The sequence below is a fragment of the Camelus dromedarius genome, chromosome 2 (assembly GCF_036321535.1).
Source record: "Camelus dromedarius isolate mCamDro1 chromosome 2, mCamDro1.pat, whole genome shotgun sequence".
NCBI lineage: Eukaryota > Metazoa > Chordata > Mammalia > Artiodactyla > Camelidae > Camelus > Camelus dromedarius.
This window is the reverse complement of record NC_087437.1, coordinates 41,034,016-41,045,744: the sequence shown is the minus strand read 5'-3', so window position 1 is coordinate 41,045,744 and position 11,729 is coordinate 41,034,016. Positions and strand designations below refer to the sequence as shown.

At 38.2% G+C, this 11,729-nt stretch overlaps 1 long non-coding RNA gene and 1 pseudogene across 1 annotated transcript in view; one reads left to right on the top strand and one right to left on the bottom strand.

The window, feature by feature from the left end:
• LOC135322680 (uncharacterized) overlaps positions 1-11,729 on the bottom strand; it is a 53,945-nt gene that overhangs the window by 20,360 nt on the left and 21,856 nt on the right. The gene's annotated exons all lie outside the window — the stretch shown is intronic.
• Positions 7,251-10,023, top strand: LOC105086010 (cullin-2-like; annotated as a pseudogene).

The following is an 11,729-nucleotide window of genomic DNA, read 5'->3' as shown; positions in this document are numbered from 1 at the left end:
TCAGACCCTGAAGTTTTCTGCCTCAGAGAAATGTAAATTGCATACATTGTTTCCTTTCTATAGTTTTTTCCTTGCAGAGGTACAAGTGAGTTTAAAGAAACACTAAGATGAAATAAGAGTTCAATTAAAAAAAAAAAGAAATTGGAAAGAATACTCTCAGCTAATACTGATAGAAAAAAAGATGAAATAAGAAGCTGTGAAAACTTTATACTAAGACAAAGGAACTAGCTCAACATGATAAAAACTCCTAGGTCTTCAACAATATACATCATAATACATAATAATAGCAGCACTAATTAGACTTAATCCCAGGGAAATTAGATGTGAGTTTGAACACTTGATTTTCATAGTATGCTGTCATTTTTTGCAGCAGTATTTTCACACTCTAACATCCTTACAAATGTGAGTTTTCTCTTCACTTGCTTGAAGCATGATCACACTTCTTGGTCTGGCCACTCAACCGCCTCATCTAGTGTTGCCCGCTGTCATGAAACTAGTGCAAGGATCTCACCTCACTGCCTCCTCCCGACTCTCCTCCACATGACCGGCACTGCGATGTGCGCTGAGACACAGTTAGAGAATGCCCCTCCTCAAAGAGCTCAGTCTATGGAGGATTTCAGGAAGACCAGGGAATAAATGTCCCCGTCTCTGTCTTTTGCCTTCCATGAAACTCAATTTGGAGGCCTCTCTTGTAAAATAGGTTCAATAATATGTCTACCTCAAAGAGTTGTGAGGATGAAATGTAAAGTGTTAAGCAGAGTGCCTGATACAAAGAGGGTGCTCAGTAAATGTTACCTAGAATAAGAATTCATGAAGCTACTGTAAGGATACAGGATTATCATATGTAAAATAGTTCCAAATTTTTGTTTTAAATTAAAAAAAAAGTTATATAAATTCAATACAATATTTTCTTCACTTCAAGCAACAATTTCACAATGACAAGGGAATGGTAAGAATTAGGGGAGATATTAGGCCATTTAATTCTTAAGCCCACAATTGATATTTCTAAGTAGGTTATAGGAGTTTTTATTATATTTTTTAAATTTGCTTTTGCCTAAGTTATTTTTTGAGGTCTATATGTAATATTGTTTCTTTGGATAATACCGAGTACAAAATAATATGCTATATATCATAGTTAAATGTAGCTTAACAGGATTATAGTCACAGGACAAGACCAAACCTTCTTGATAATCCTCAAAAATTGCACAAGTGTATACATCAGTGTACACGCATAAGCTACTTCTTCTTGCTAGCTTATTGTTGCATATGTAGCAAATAAAGCAACATTAGGCAATATTTTGTGCTTACCATGTTCTAAACAGAGGTGCTGAGTAAAGTGTAAAAAAAAATGCAATTTTTCATTACAATTCTATATCAGTGACCTGAGGAGAAGACGTTTATTGCCAACCACGCTGAACCATCTGCTGGTGTTTTTACTGCTTTCTAGTTTGATGCATGTTAGAAAGAATCATCATGAAACTGATTTTAGTTAAGAGTATACATACACTATAGTTTTATGTTAATAAATATGTGTCCAAATGCTTAATGTTGTTTTATTTTACAAAGAAAATAACCACATTTAAGAAGATTGGTATTGGTTTACTGTATGTACTTGTTTCCTTCTCACAGCATTTTTCCTATTCTCACTTTAAATAAATTGCAACAGTCAAAATGTTTAGCATCTTTTTTTTTTCTGGGCTGAGTTAGCATTTATGATAATTAGTACACAATTGATGAAAAACATTTATATTACAAATTTTGGTAAAATTATTCATTTTAAAGGTAGTTATTTTAGAAATTCATCTTAATGAGGAGTATGGGGGGTTTTCAAGTAATTTAAATATTAATGGATAGTTATTTCTTATTGCTAATGTGAAACAGTGTTCAGCATAAACTATAAATATTTTTTGTTATTATAGATGTATTGAAGATCTCGTTTTCATAAACAAGGAGATAGAAATAGAAGGACTGATGTCATTCAATTCCATAACTATTTCTAAGTTATAGCCAAAAGCACATAAAAATTAATCTTCAAAGTAACTTTTAGCAAACTACCAGCTAATAACTCAGTTGGGCCCCTTCATTTTGTTGAAATGAAAGAAGCTGTATTGTGAAAGGATCTGTTACCCAGTTGTTACAATTATTCTCTCCCTTAGTTTCTGGGCAGCATAACCAAAAAGGCTTTACCAAGACTTAATAAAAAGATCATTAATTATATTTTTGAATCTTTCACTTAGAGGCAACTTGCTTAACCTGATATACTCAGAAAGGGTTGGGAGAATTTAAATATTATTAATTTTATGCATTTTCACATGTATATAATAAAATTCTATTTTTATCACATGCTCTTTCTTTACAACAAACCTCTGATGAGAACTCAGATATAGCTCGTTAGCTTGTTGAACTCGTGGAAAATATCTGTCATAACCTAATGAGCAAATACAGTCCTCAATGTAAAATTTATTTCCTAAATCAGACCTACTTTCTATCTGACTTCATTTTTCACTTCCAGTGAGAACCTTACCACTTCCTGTGACAGCAACCTCACGTCTGAATTCCAGTGCTTCCACGGGCAAACGTGGATGACACACGGGGACTTGCCGTAAGTCTGTCTCCTGCATTTTTTACAGATGCTTTGTTTTCATGACTTTTACTGGCTTTTCCCTCAGGAGCAAATGCACTTTGAAAATAATTGGGTAAGGTCTGCTAAACTAAAGTGGTCATTATCCTGTGCCACAATGTCTGAATTCAAAATATCCTAACTTGGGCCAAAATACACTATTTCTTATGCCACCTTAATTGAAGTAAGCGTCACAGATAAAATTATTTGCAAATATCACAGATAAAATTGTTTGGGACCACTAAAGGTTTAATGCTCTGGGGCAATGCACTATGGCGAGAGCTGGGATCCAAGGAGGATTATACCAGTCTTGTAAAGTAGGAGAAGGACCACCAGGAAAGAGGTGTTGGAAAAAGAACTGGCCTGATGCCCAGTCGCAGCCACATTACTGAACATGGCAGCATACATTTTTGTCCACGAATAAGAGGTAACATGCCCAACTCTGAAAACTGTTATTATAAGTTATTCACAGACTAAATTTTGGTGGTAGGGAGGAGAGAGGAAGAAATGAAAGTTAGAGGATCTGCCCAGAAGATCCAGCATCCAAACAATGGGAGCCCAAAAGAGAAAAAAGAAAAAATCATAACAGAAGGAAGGAAATTACCAAAGACAAATCATACTGGAATTTTGCTAAGCTGAAGAACAAGACTTGAGATTGAGAGTCCATTGTGTGCCAAACACAAACAAACAAACAGAACCCAAAATTTCTTCATGAAATTTCAGAACACCAGAAATTAAAAATACATATAAAATCATCTAGAAAGGAAAGACAGGGTACGTACAAAGAAACAGGATTCATATCAGCATGTAATATCCAAATGTAACTGTGGAAGCTAAAAGGCTGTGGAGCAATACCTACCAAGTTCTGAAGGAAAATGATTTTCGGCCTAGAATTTTGTCCCCTAGACATATCATCAATTGAGTGTAAAAGTAGAATTATTTCTATTTCCAGGCATGTAAGACTCAAAAATGTATCTTTGGCACCTTTTCTCATGAAACAAGTGGAATATGTAATCTGCCAAAAAAAAAAAAAGAGAGAGAGAGAACAGAGAGAGAGGACAATATGGGATTCAGCAAAAAGGGAGAATGAAAGGCAAGTCTCAGGGCAGGGGCATAGATGATGGCGAGCACCAGGGCCTAGAAAGCAAACAATTCAGATTGAAACAAGGAACAGAGGGTTCCAGGGGAAAACAAAACTGAAAGATTCTCTGATGTGTTTGGCCATTTGAAAAAGAATTTGGAACACTTAGGAAGAAATAGTGACAAACACATAGAAAACTAAACAAATGCAAACAGGAAGTAATTGTGAATTCCCAGGGAGAGAGCGAGACAGGGAGTGGCACAGAGAGGAAAAGTCCCAGTACTCTACTTGGCTCGACGGCAAAGAGTATTTACATGATCATGTAAAACACAGGCTATTGTTACAATTCATGTTTTCAAATAAAATTTATAATAGTACTACATTATGAGATATGTGGAGAGGAAAGGTGAGACAGTGTGAGAAAAAAGAGCTCAGTTACTATTTATCATAATTAGCTGTCAACACATGACAACCCAAATCTATCAAGCAAAAAACATCTATATAAGCCTAGGTGCGGGTGATCTTTCCTGTGCTCCTGCAGATCAATTTTCACCCTTTCCACCCTGCTTTGTGGCTCAGAAGGCTGATCTCTTCTGACTGTATCTTCTGGGCTCCCAGTCTTTGGCTTTTAGTTCGGTTTGCTTAATGGGCTGCCCTGGTGGGAAATGGCAGAAAGAGAGCTATTGTCTCCTTCAGCTTCCACCCTTGGCTGGGCAGTGACCGCCTTCCTCCACCTAAGGCCACAGCTCCTGTACAGCTACAGTTCTCACTGGGAGCGGGGAACGGCTCCCCCAAATCTTGCCTCTTTTAATCCTAGAGTTGGGAATGGCATCTTAGTACCGTTAGTCCCACTACCACCAGTCCCAGGTGTCTTACCATCCCTTGCTTTTTCCTTAACTTGGCCTGCCCTCTGTAGATCCTTTTTTCATTAAACTTTGTTAACCATCCCTTTTCAGTAGGCTGTCTGTTTCTGCTGGGACCCTGAACAATACAGCATACAAATCAGAACATGGAACTTAAAACTTTAAAAAATAGCTAAACATTTCTCAAGTGTTCACCTATAAGGAGACACATGGTTAAAGAGGAATGGGGCAGGAAACCATTGTGATGGGTTTTTTAAAAAAATATATTTAATATAAGCCTTGTACTATTATTTGACCTTTAAATTATAAACATGCATTATTGTCTAAAAATTTAAAAATAATTATCAAATAAAAAGAAATATTTTAATTTAAAATATTAAATCAACTGAAAAAATGCTATGTAGCACAAAAATGGATGAGATTATATGTACACAATATATTTCAGATCGATGACAGAGATTGAGAGACTAAAGAGGGGTAGGAAGGGAGGGAGAAAGGGGAAGAGAGAAGAAGGAAGAGAGGAAAAGAGAAGAATGTACAGAAGGTAGTGGTTATTGGAAGGGGATAGGATTTCAGTTAGTGTGTGTTTGTGTTTGTGTGTGTGAGTGTGGTCCAGATTTTCTTCACTGTGCATGTTTATTATGTATATGCTAGGCCAAAAAATGTGGGAGAAATTAATCTTCTTTCAGAAATAGATAGTGAGAAAAAGAAGGAGAAATGGGTCTGCAGTTTAGAACAATTCAGGACTTACAAAGGGGGAATATGTGAATGTGTTTGTAGACTGAGGGAAAGGAGAAATAGAGAAGGAATTTTAAGATAAGTGAGAAGGATAAGTGAAGCATGGGGAAATCTGGTATAAAAATCACAGGTAGGCATAAAGGTAGGAGAAAGGTGAAAAAAGATATGAAGACATTTTGAGGCAAAAAGTTAAAAAGTTGAGATTTCTTGTATCAGATCGACAGATCCTTTTCCGCAGAGAAAGTAGTAGGTGAGCTCCTACGGAGTGGGAATGCTAGAGATCACTGATTCCTGAGCCAACTCCTATAAAGCAACTGCACCCTAATGTTGATTATAGAGTCCAGCTGAGTCATCTTGGGCTGATCACATAGTCATCTAAAGTTTCAATCATTCGCTTTTATGTAAAATGAAAATAAAGATAGCATGGATTCTGTTTAAATTATAGGCTTTTTTACAAGATACAAATAATAACTGTTTAAAAAATTTACTGAAATATGCCATGAAACACACAAATAATTTAATGAAGTGTGTATTTGTCTGTTTAGACTGCCATAACAAAATACAACTGGGTGACTTAGATGACAGATTTTATTTCTCACAGTTCTAGAGGCTAAGAAGACAAAATTAGGGTGACAGCAGATTTGGTTCCTAGTGAGAGCTCTCTTCCAGGCATACAGATGCTTACCTTCTTGCTGTGTCATCACAAGGCAAGAGAGGGTCCTAGTATTTCTTCCTCTTTTTATAAGAACACCAGCTCTATCAAATTAGAGGCTTACCCTTATGACTTCATTTAACCTTTATCCTCTCCTCACAGGCCCTATCTCCACGTATAGCCACTTTGGGGGTTAGGGTTTCAACATATGAATTTGGAGGGACACAAACATTCAGTCCACAACAAATAGTGAAGAACTTTTTCCTCTAGCAGAGAAAAAGAGAAGACATACTGAGGGAGGGGTGACGATGGGAAGAGGACCAAACTGCCTTGAAAGAATTAACATGTTTCAATATTATTCTATTATTGAAGAATGAAAACGTAGCCCATTTTTGTTTTCTTTTGCTGGTGTAGCCATTAATCACACTAAAAACTTTCCCAAAGTACCTACTTGTTAATTTCTTAAAGGACTTTACTCTCTTGGGAAAGAAAAAAATAGGACATTTTGGAAAAGGAAAAAATTGGAGGCAATATGGATGGCCCAATATTGGAATTTAGGGTTGGCAGATAAAATACAGGATACTCAGTTAAATTTGAATTTTGGAATTTCATGCACTATTTGGAACATACATATCCTAAAAAATTATTCATTGCTTATTTGAAATTCAGATTTAACTAGGTGGCCTGTATTTTAATTTGCTAAATCTGGCAATACTAAAAACTTTATAATCATAAAATTGTGGCATGGTATAAATACATAGATTGGCAAAAACAGAATTAAAAACTCAGAAACAGTCACAACTATATAAAAATAATAAATATTTGATAAAACAAGGATTTCAAACAAAGGGAAGGGGTGTGTGTGGGGGGGTGTGTATAAAACGTAATAGATATTACTGAACATATGCTTGCCAGTTAGAAAAAATTTAGATGCTTACTTCACACTAACCAAAACAATTAGTTGCAAATAGAGAAAAGTGCTAAATTTAGGAAACAAGTAGAAGTGCCAAAAGAAAATGTTAATGAATATTTACCTAACCTAGGATGTAAAAGATCTTCCTAAATAAAAGCCAAAAAAAAAATAGCAAAGAAAAAGAAGCAATAACTTTTCCTACCTAGGAATTAAACACTTGTGTATGCTTTTAAAAATAAATAAGGAGGCCGGCGGGGAGGCGCCTATGCGCAGTAACGGCAGCGCGGTGAGTGGGGACCGAGCTGACAGCCGCCGCCGCCCACCCTCCCCGCCAGCTCGGTCCTGCGCGCCTGCGGGTCGCCCCCGCCCCGGCCCCGGCCCCGCCTCCGCAGCAGATTTCAACACTAAACTTGCACGATGTTTTTGAAACCGAGAGTGGTGGATTTTGATGAGACCTGGAACAAGCTCCTCACGAAAATCAAAGCCGTGGTCATGCTGGAGTACGTGGAGAGAGCCACGTGGAACGACCGCTTCTCAGATATCTATGCTTTATGTGTGGCTATACTGAACCACGTGGAGAAAGACTTTATGCAGAAACTAAGATTTTTTTTTTTTGGAAAATCACGTAGGGCATTTGCACAAGAGAGTTCTGGAGTCTGAAGAGCAAGTGCTGGTGATGTACCACAGGCACTGGGAGGAGTACGGCAAGGGTGCAGACTACATGGACTGCTTGTACAGATATCTCAACACCCAGTTTATTAAAAAGAATAAATTGACAGAGCCGACCTTCAGTATGGTTATGGTGGTGTAGATATGAATGAACCACTTATGGAAATAGGAGAGCTAGCGCTGGACATGTGGAGGAAACTGATGGTCGAGCCACTTCAGACCACCCTTATCCGAATGCTGCTCCGAGAAATCAAACATGATCGTCGTGGAGAAGACCCAAACCAGAAAGTAATCCATGAGGTTATTAACTCCTTTGTTTATGTTGAACAGTATACGAAAAAAATTCCCCTTAAAGTTCTATCAGGAAATCTTTGAGTCTCCCTTTCTGACTGAAACAGGAGAGTATTACAAACAAGAAGCTTCAAATCTATTACAAGAATCAAACTGCTCACAGTATATCGAAAAGGTTCTAGGCAGATTAAAAGATGAAGAAATTCGATGTCGAAAATACTTACATCCCAGTTCATATACTAAAGTGATTCTTGAGTGTCAGCAGCGGATGGTCGCAGACTTACAGTTCCTCCACGCAGTGTCACAACATCGTCCGGCAAGAGAAGAAGAACGACATGGCGAACATGTACGTCCTCCTCCGCGCTGTGTCCACTGGCCTACCTCACATGATTCAGGATCTGCAGGATTCCGTCCTCAAATACATCGACGACAAGGATGTTTTTCAAAAGTTCTATGTGAGAATGCTGGTGAAACGTTTAATTCATGGGTTATCTATGTCTGTGGATTCTGAAGAACCCATGATCAATAAATTAAAGCAAGCCTGTGGTTATGAATTCACCAGCAAGCTGCATCGGATGTACACAGATATGAGCGTCAGCGCGGACCTCAACAATAAGTTCAACAACTTCATCGAGAGTCAGGACACAGCGATAGACTTGGGAATTAGTTTTCAGATATATGTTCTCCAGGCTGGCTCGTGGCCTCTCACTCAGGCTCCTTCATCTACGTTTGCAGTTCCCCAGGAATTGGAAAAAAGTGTACAGATGTTTGAATTATTTTACAGCCAGCATTTCAGTGGAAGGAAACTTACATGGTTGCATTATCTTTGTACAGGTGAAGTTAAAATGAACTACCTGGGCAAACCATATGTGGCCACGGTCACCACGTACCAGATGGCAGTCCTTCTTGCCTTTAACAACAGCGAGGCCGTCAGCTACAGGGAGCTTCAGGACAGCACGCAGATGAGCGAGAAGGAACTGACAAAAACGATCAAATCCCTGCTAGACGTGAAGATGATCAGCCACGATTCAGAGAAGGAAGACATTGATGCAGAATCTTCATTTTCATTAAATATGAACTTCAGCAGTAAAAGGACAAAATTCAAAATTACTACATCAATGCAGAAAGACACGCCGCAGGAAATGGAGCAGACGAGAAGTGCCGTGGATGAAGACCGGAAGATGTATCTCCAGGCCGACATCGTCCGCATCATGAAGGCGCGGACAGTGCTGCGGCATAACGCCCTCATTCAGGAGGCGATCAGCCAGTCCAGGGCCGGGCCAGGTTTAACCCAAGCATCAGCATGATCAAGAAGTGCATCGAGGTCCTGATAGACAAGCAGTACGTGGATCGCAGCCAGGCGTCGGCGGACGAGTACAGCTATGTGGCCTGAAGCCCGCGCCGCAGGCGCCGTGTGCGGTTGTCGCCTCACCTTCCGGGCGTCCCCGGGGGATGAGAGCAGACCTGTGCCTCCGTAATTTGGTCATTTGGCAGCCCCTGTTTTTCTGCTGTTTACAACATCAACAGTGCCACGTCCCGAGCGTCAGAGAAAATGCCTAGAGATATTTCAAGCTCATGTCATTATGACATTTCTTAAAACTTTATTAAAAAAGAACGAGTGAAGTATTGCTGAAATGTGGAAATTTGGTTGGGTACCATGCTTTTTCTCGCCTTCACGTTTGCAGTTGATGTGTGTGTGTGTGTGTGTGTGTGTGTGTTTTTAATGTATCTTAAAGGACATACGATAAAAACTTAAATATTGTAATATGACAGATAATCTAATAATTGTATCTACATTAAAATGACAAACATGATATTGCTGCTTGTCAAATAAAGAAATAGAACGCCAATAAATAAATAAATAAATAAATAAATAAATAAATAAATAAATAAATAAGAAAGTGAGGGGAAATTGGCAACATATACAACAAAGGCCAAATATTCTTAATGCCAAAAAATGAGATGCCATTTTTTCCTGTCTATTTGGCTAAGCTATTAAAAATGGTACTACTGACAGTACTGACAGAGACAAGTTATCATATTTAAAGTAGATAATGAGGACCTATTGTGCAGCACGGGGAACTATATTCAATTTCTTGTAACAACATATAATGTAAAAGCATCTGAAAAGAAAAAAATATATATATGTACAACTGAATTACTTGGCTGTACACCTGAAACTAACTCACATTGTAAATCAACACTTTAATAAAAGAATTTTTTTTAAATGGTATTACTGAGGCTGGCAAAATTCCTAAGAAAACAGGGCCCTGATACCCTGCTTGTGGAAACATAAATTGGTTTATCTAGGGAAAATATCCTTTAGAGATGAAGGGGAAGAAATAACATTTTCAGATGAAGAAAAACCAAGAGATTTTTTTGCCAGTAGACCCATTCTAAAAGAAATTCTAAAGACATTTTCTTAGCATTTCTTCAGGCTGAAAGGAATAATACAAACGTTTATGATTGTACTGGTGGTTTGCAGGACTATATATTTGTCTTATAGAACGGTATGCCAAAAAGGGTGAATTTTACTGTACATAAAATTCATAAAAAGTATTTTAATGTTTTAAATGTTTTTTAAAATTTCGATAAAATGAATGGTAATGGAGTTCTTCTCAGGTCACTTGAGGAGTGATTTTTTTTTCCCCCGTTTTTTTTCTACTGAGGGTCAGTCATCAAAACACGAATCAAAATCAAATCAGTTAAGCCTTGTTTATTCTGTTGAGTCTGGGTGATTTGCAGCAGAAGAGGACTATGCCGATCATCAAAATCCAGAGAGAATCCTAACAAACAGTTTGCGCTTCTCTTCACAGTCTCCAAGCTAACACTCAAAACCCTTTTCCAGAACTGCCAAGGAGGCTTGGCTGGGTTTCAGCGTCATTTCCAGACCTGCTCAGGTGGAGTCATTAACAATCAGTGAAATGGCCCAAAAAGAGAGCACTGAAAGGAACATGCTTCAAAAATCTGCTAACTGCATCATCAATTTCTGAATGATTAAGAACTGAATATAGAGGCCAGGATACCACTTTCCCTGTCTTAAAACCTACCACACTCTGAACCAGAAATCAACCCCACAACGATCTCATATCATGTAACCCTGAGGAGGCAGGGATGAGGCTGTCTCGGTCCAGAGTTGCACTGATTGTCACCCATCAATCTGCACAGTCAGGAATATCTGTACCCAGAGACTCTGGCAACCAGTTCCAGTTCAGACTTGTTCCCAAGTGATACTGGTGATTATATTTATCTCCTAACGTTACAGTTTAACTGATTCACTAATGATTAAGACAATTCTAAAGACTGAGCAAGCCCCACTAACTAAATGGCTGTTGCACTTTAGTTAACATGCAAAGGGTGTCCACAGCCTGCAGTTAGCTAATAATGCATTATAATTAATAGTACTTGGGGAAAGTGTCCTGTCAGCGGGAGCCCTGAGGTCATTTTCCTAATGCACCAAGATGATCTCCATCGGGGCTTTTCTGTTTCATTGGATAAGTGACTGATGCTGTCCCTACTCTGATTATTTTAATTCTAAAAGTAATTTGGTTTCTGATTCCACAAACCCACAGAATTTTCTTCACTAGTATTTCCTTGAATTGACATGTGGGGTGCTGTGATGATAAAAGTGAATAAGCACCTTCTGATTTACTCATCTGCGATTTTGCCTTGCAAAAAAGCACATCTATCTCAGCAGGAGGGCATGGGCAAGCAAAACCCAGGGGAAGTCACGACAGTGATTCAACGACCCCGGTAAAGATTTCTCTATTATATGCTTGCTCCATCTCATGCTCTTCTCACTAAATGCTTTTCTTTTCAATTTTTATTTCCCTGTGTATAGGATCCACTGTGTTACATTATCCTTAACTGGTGCTAAAAAGTATATTTTATATGTAAGAAAA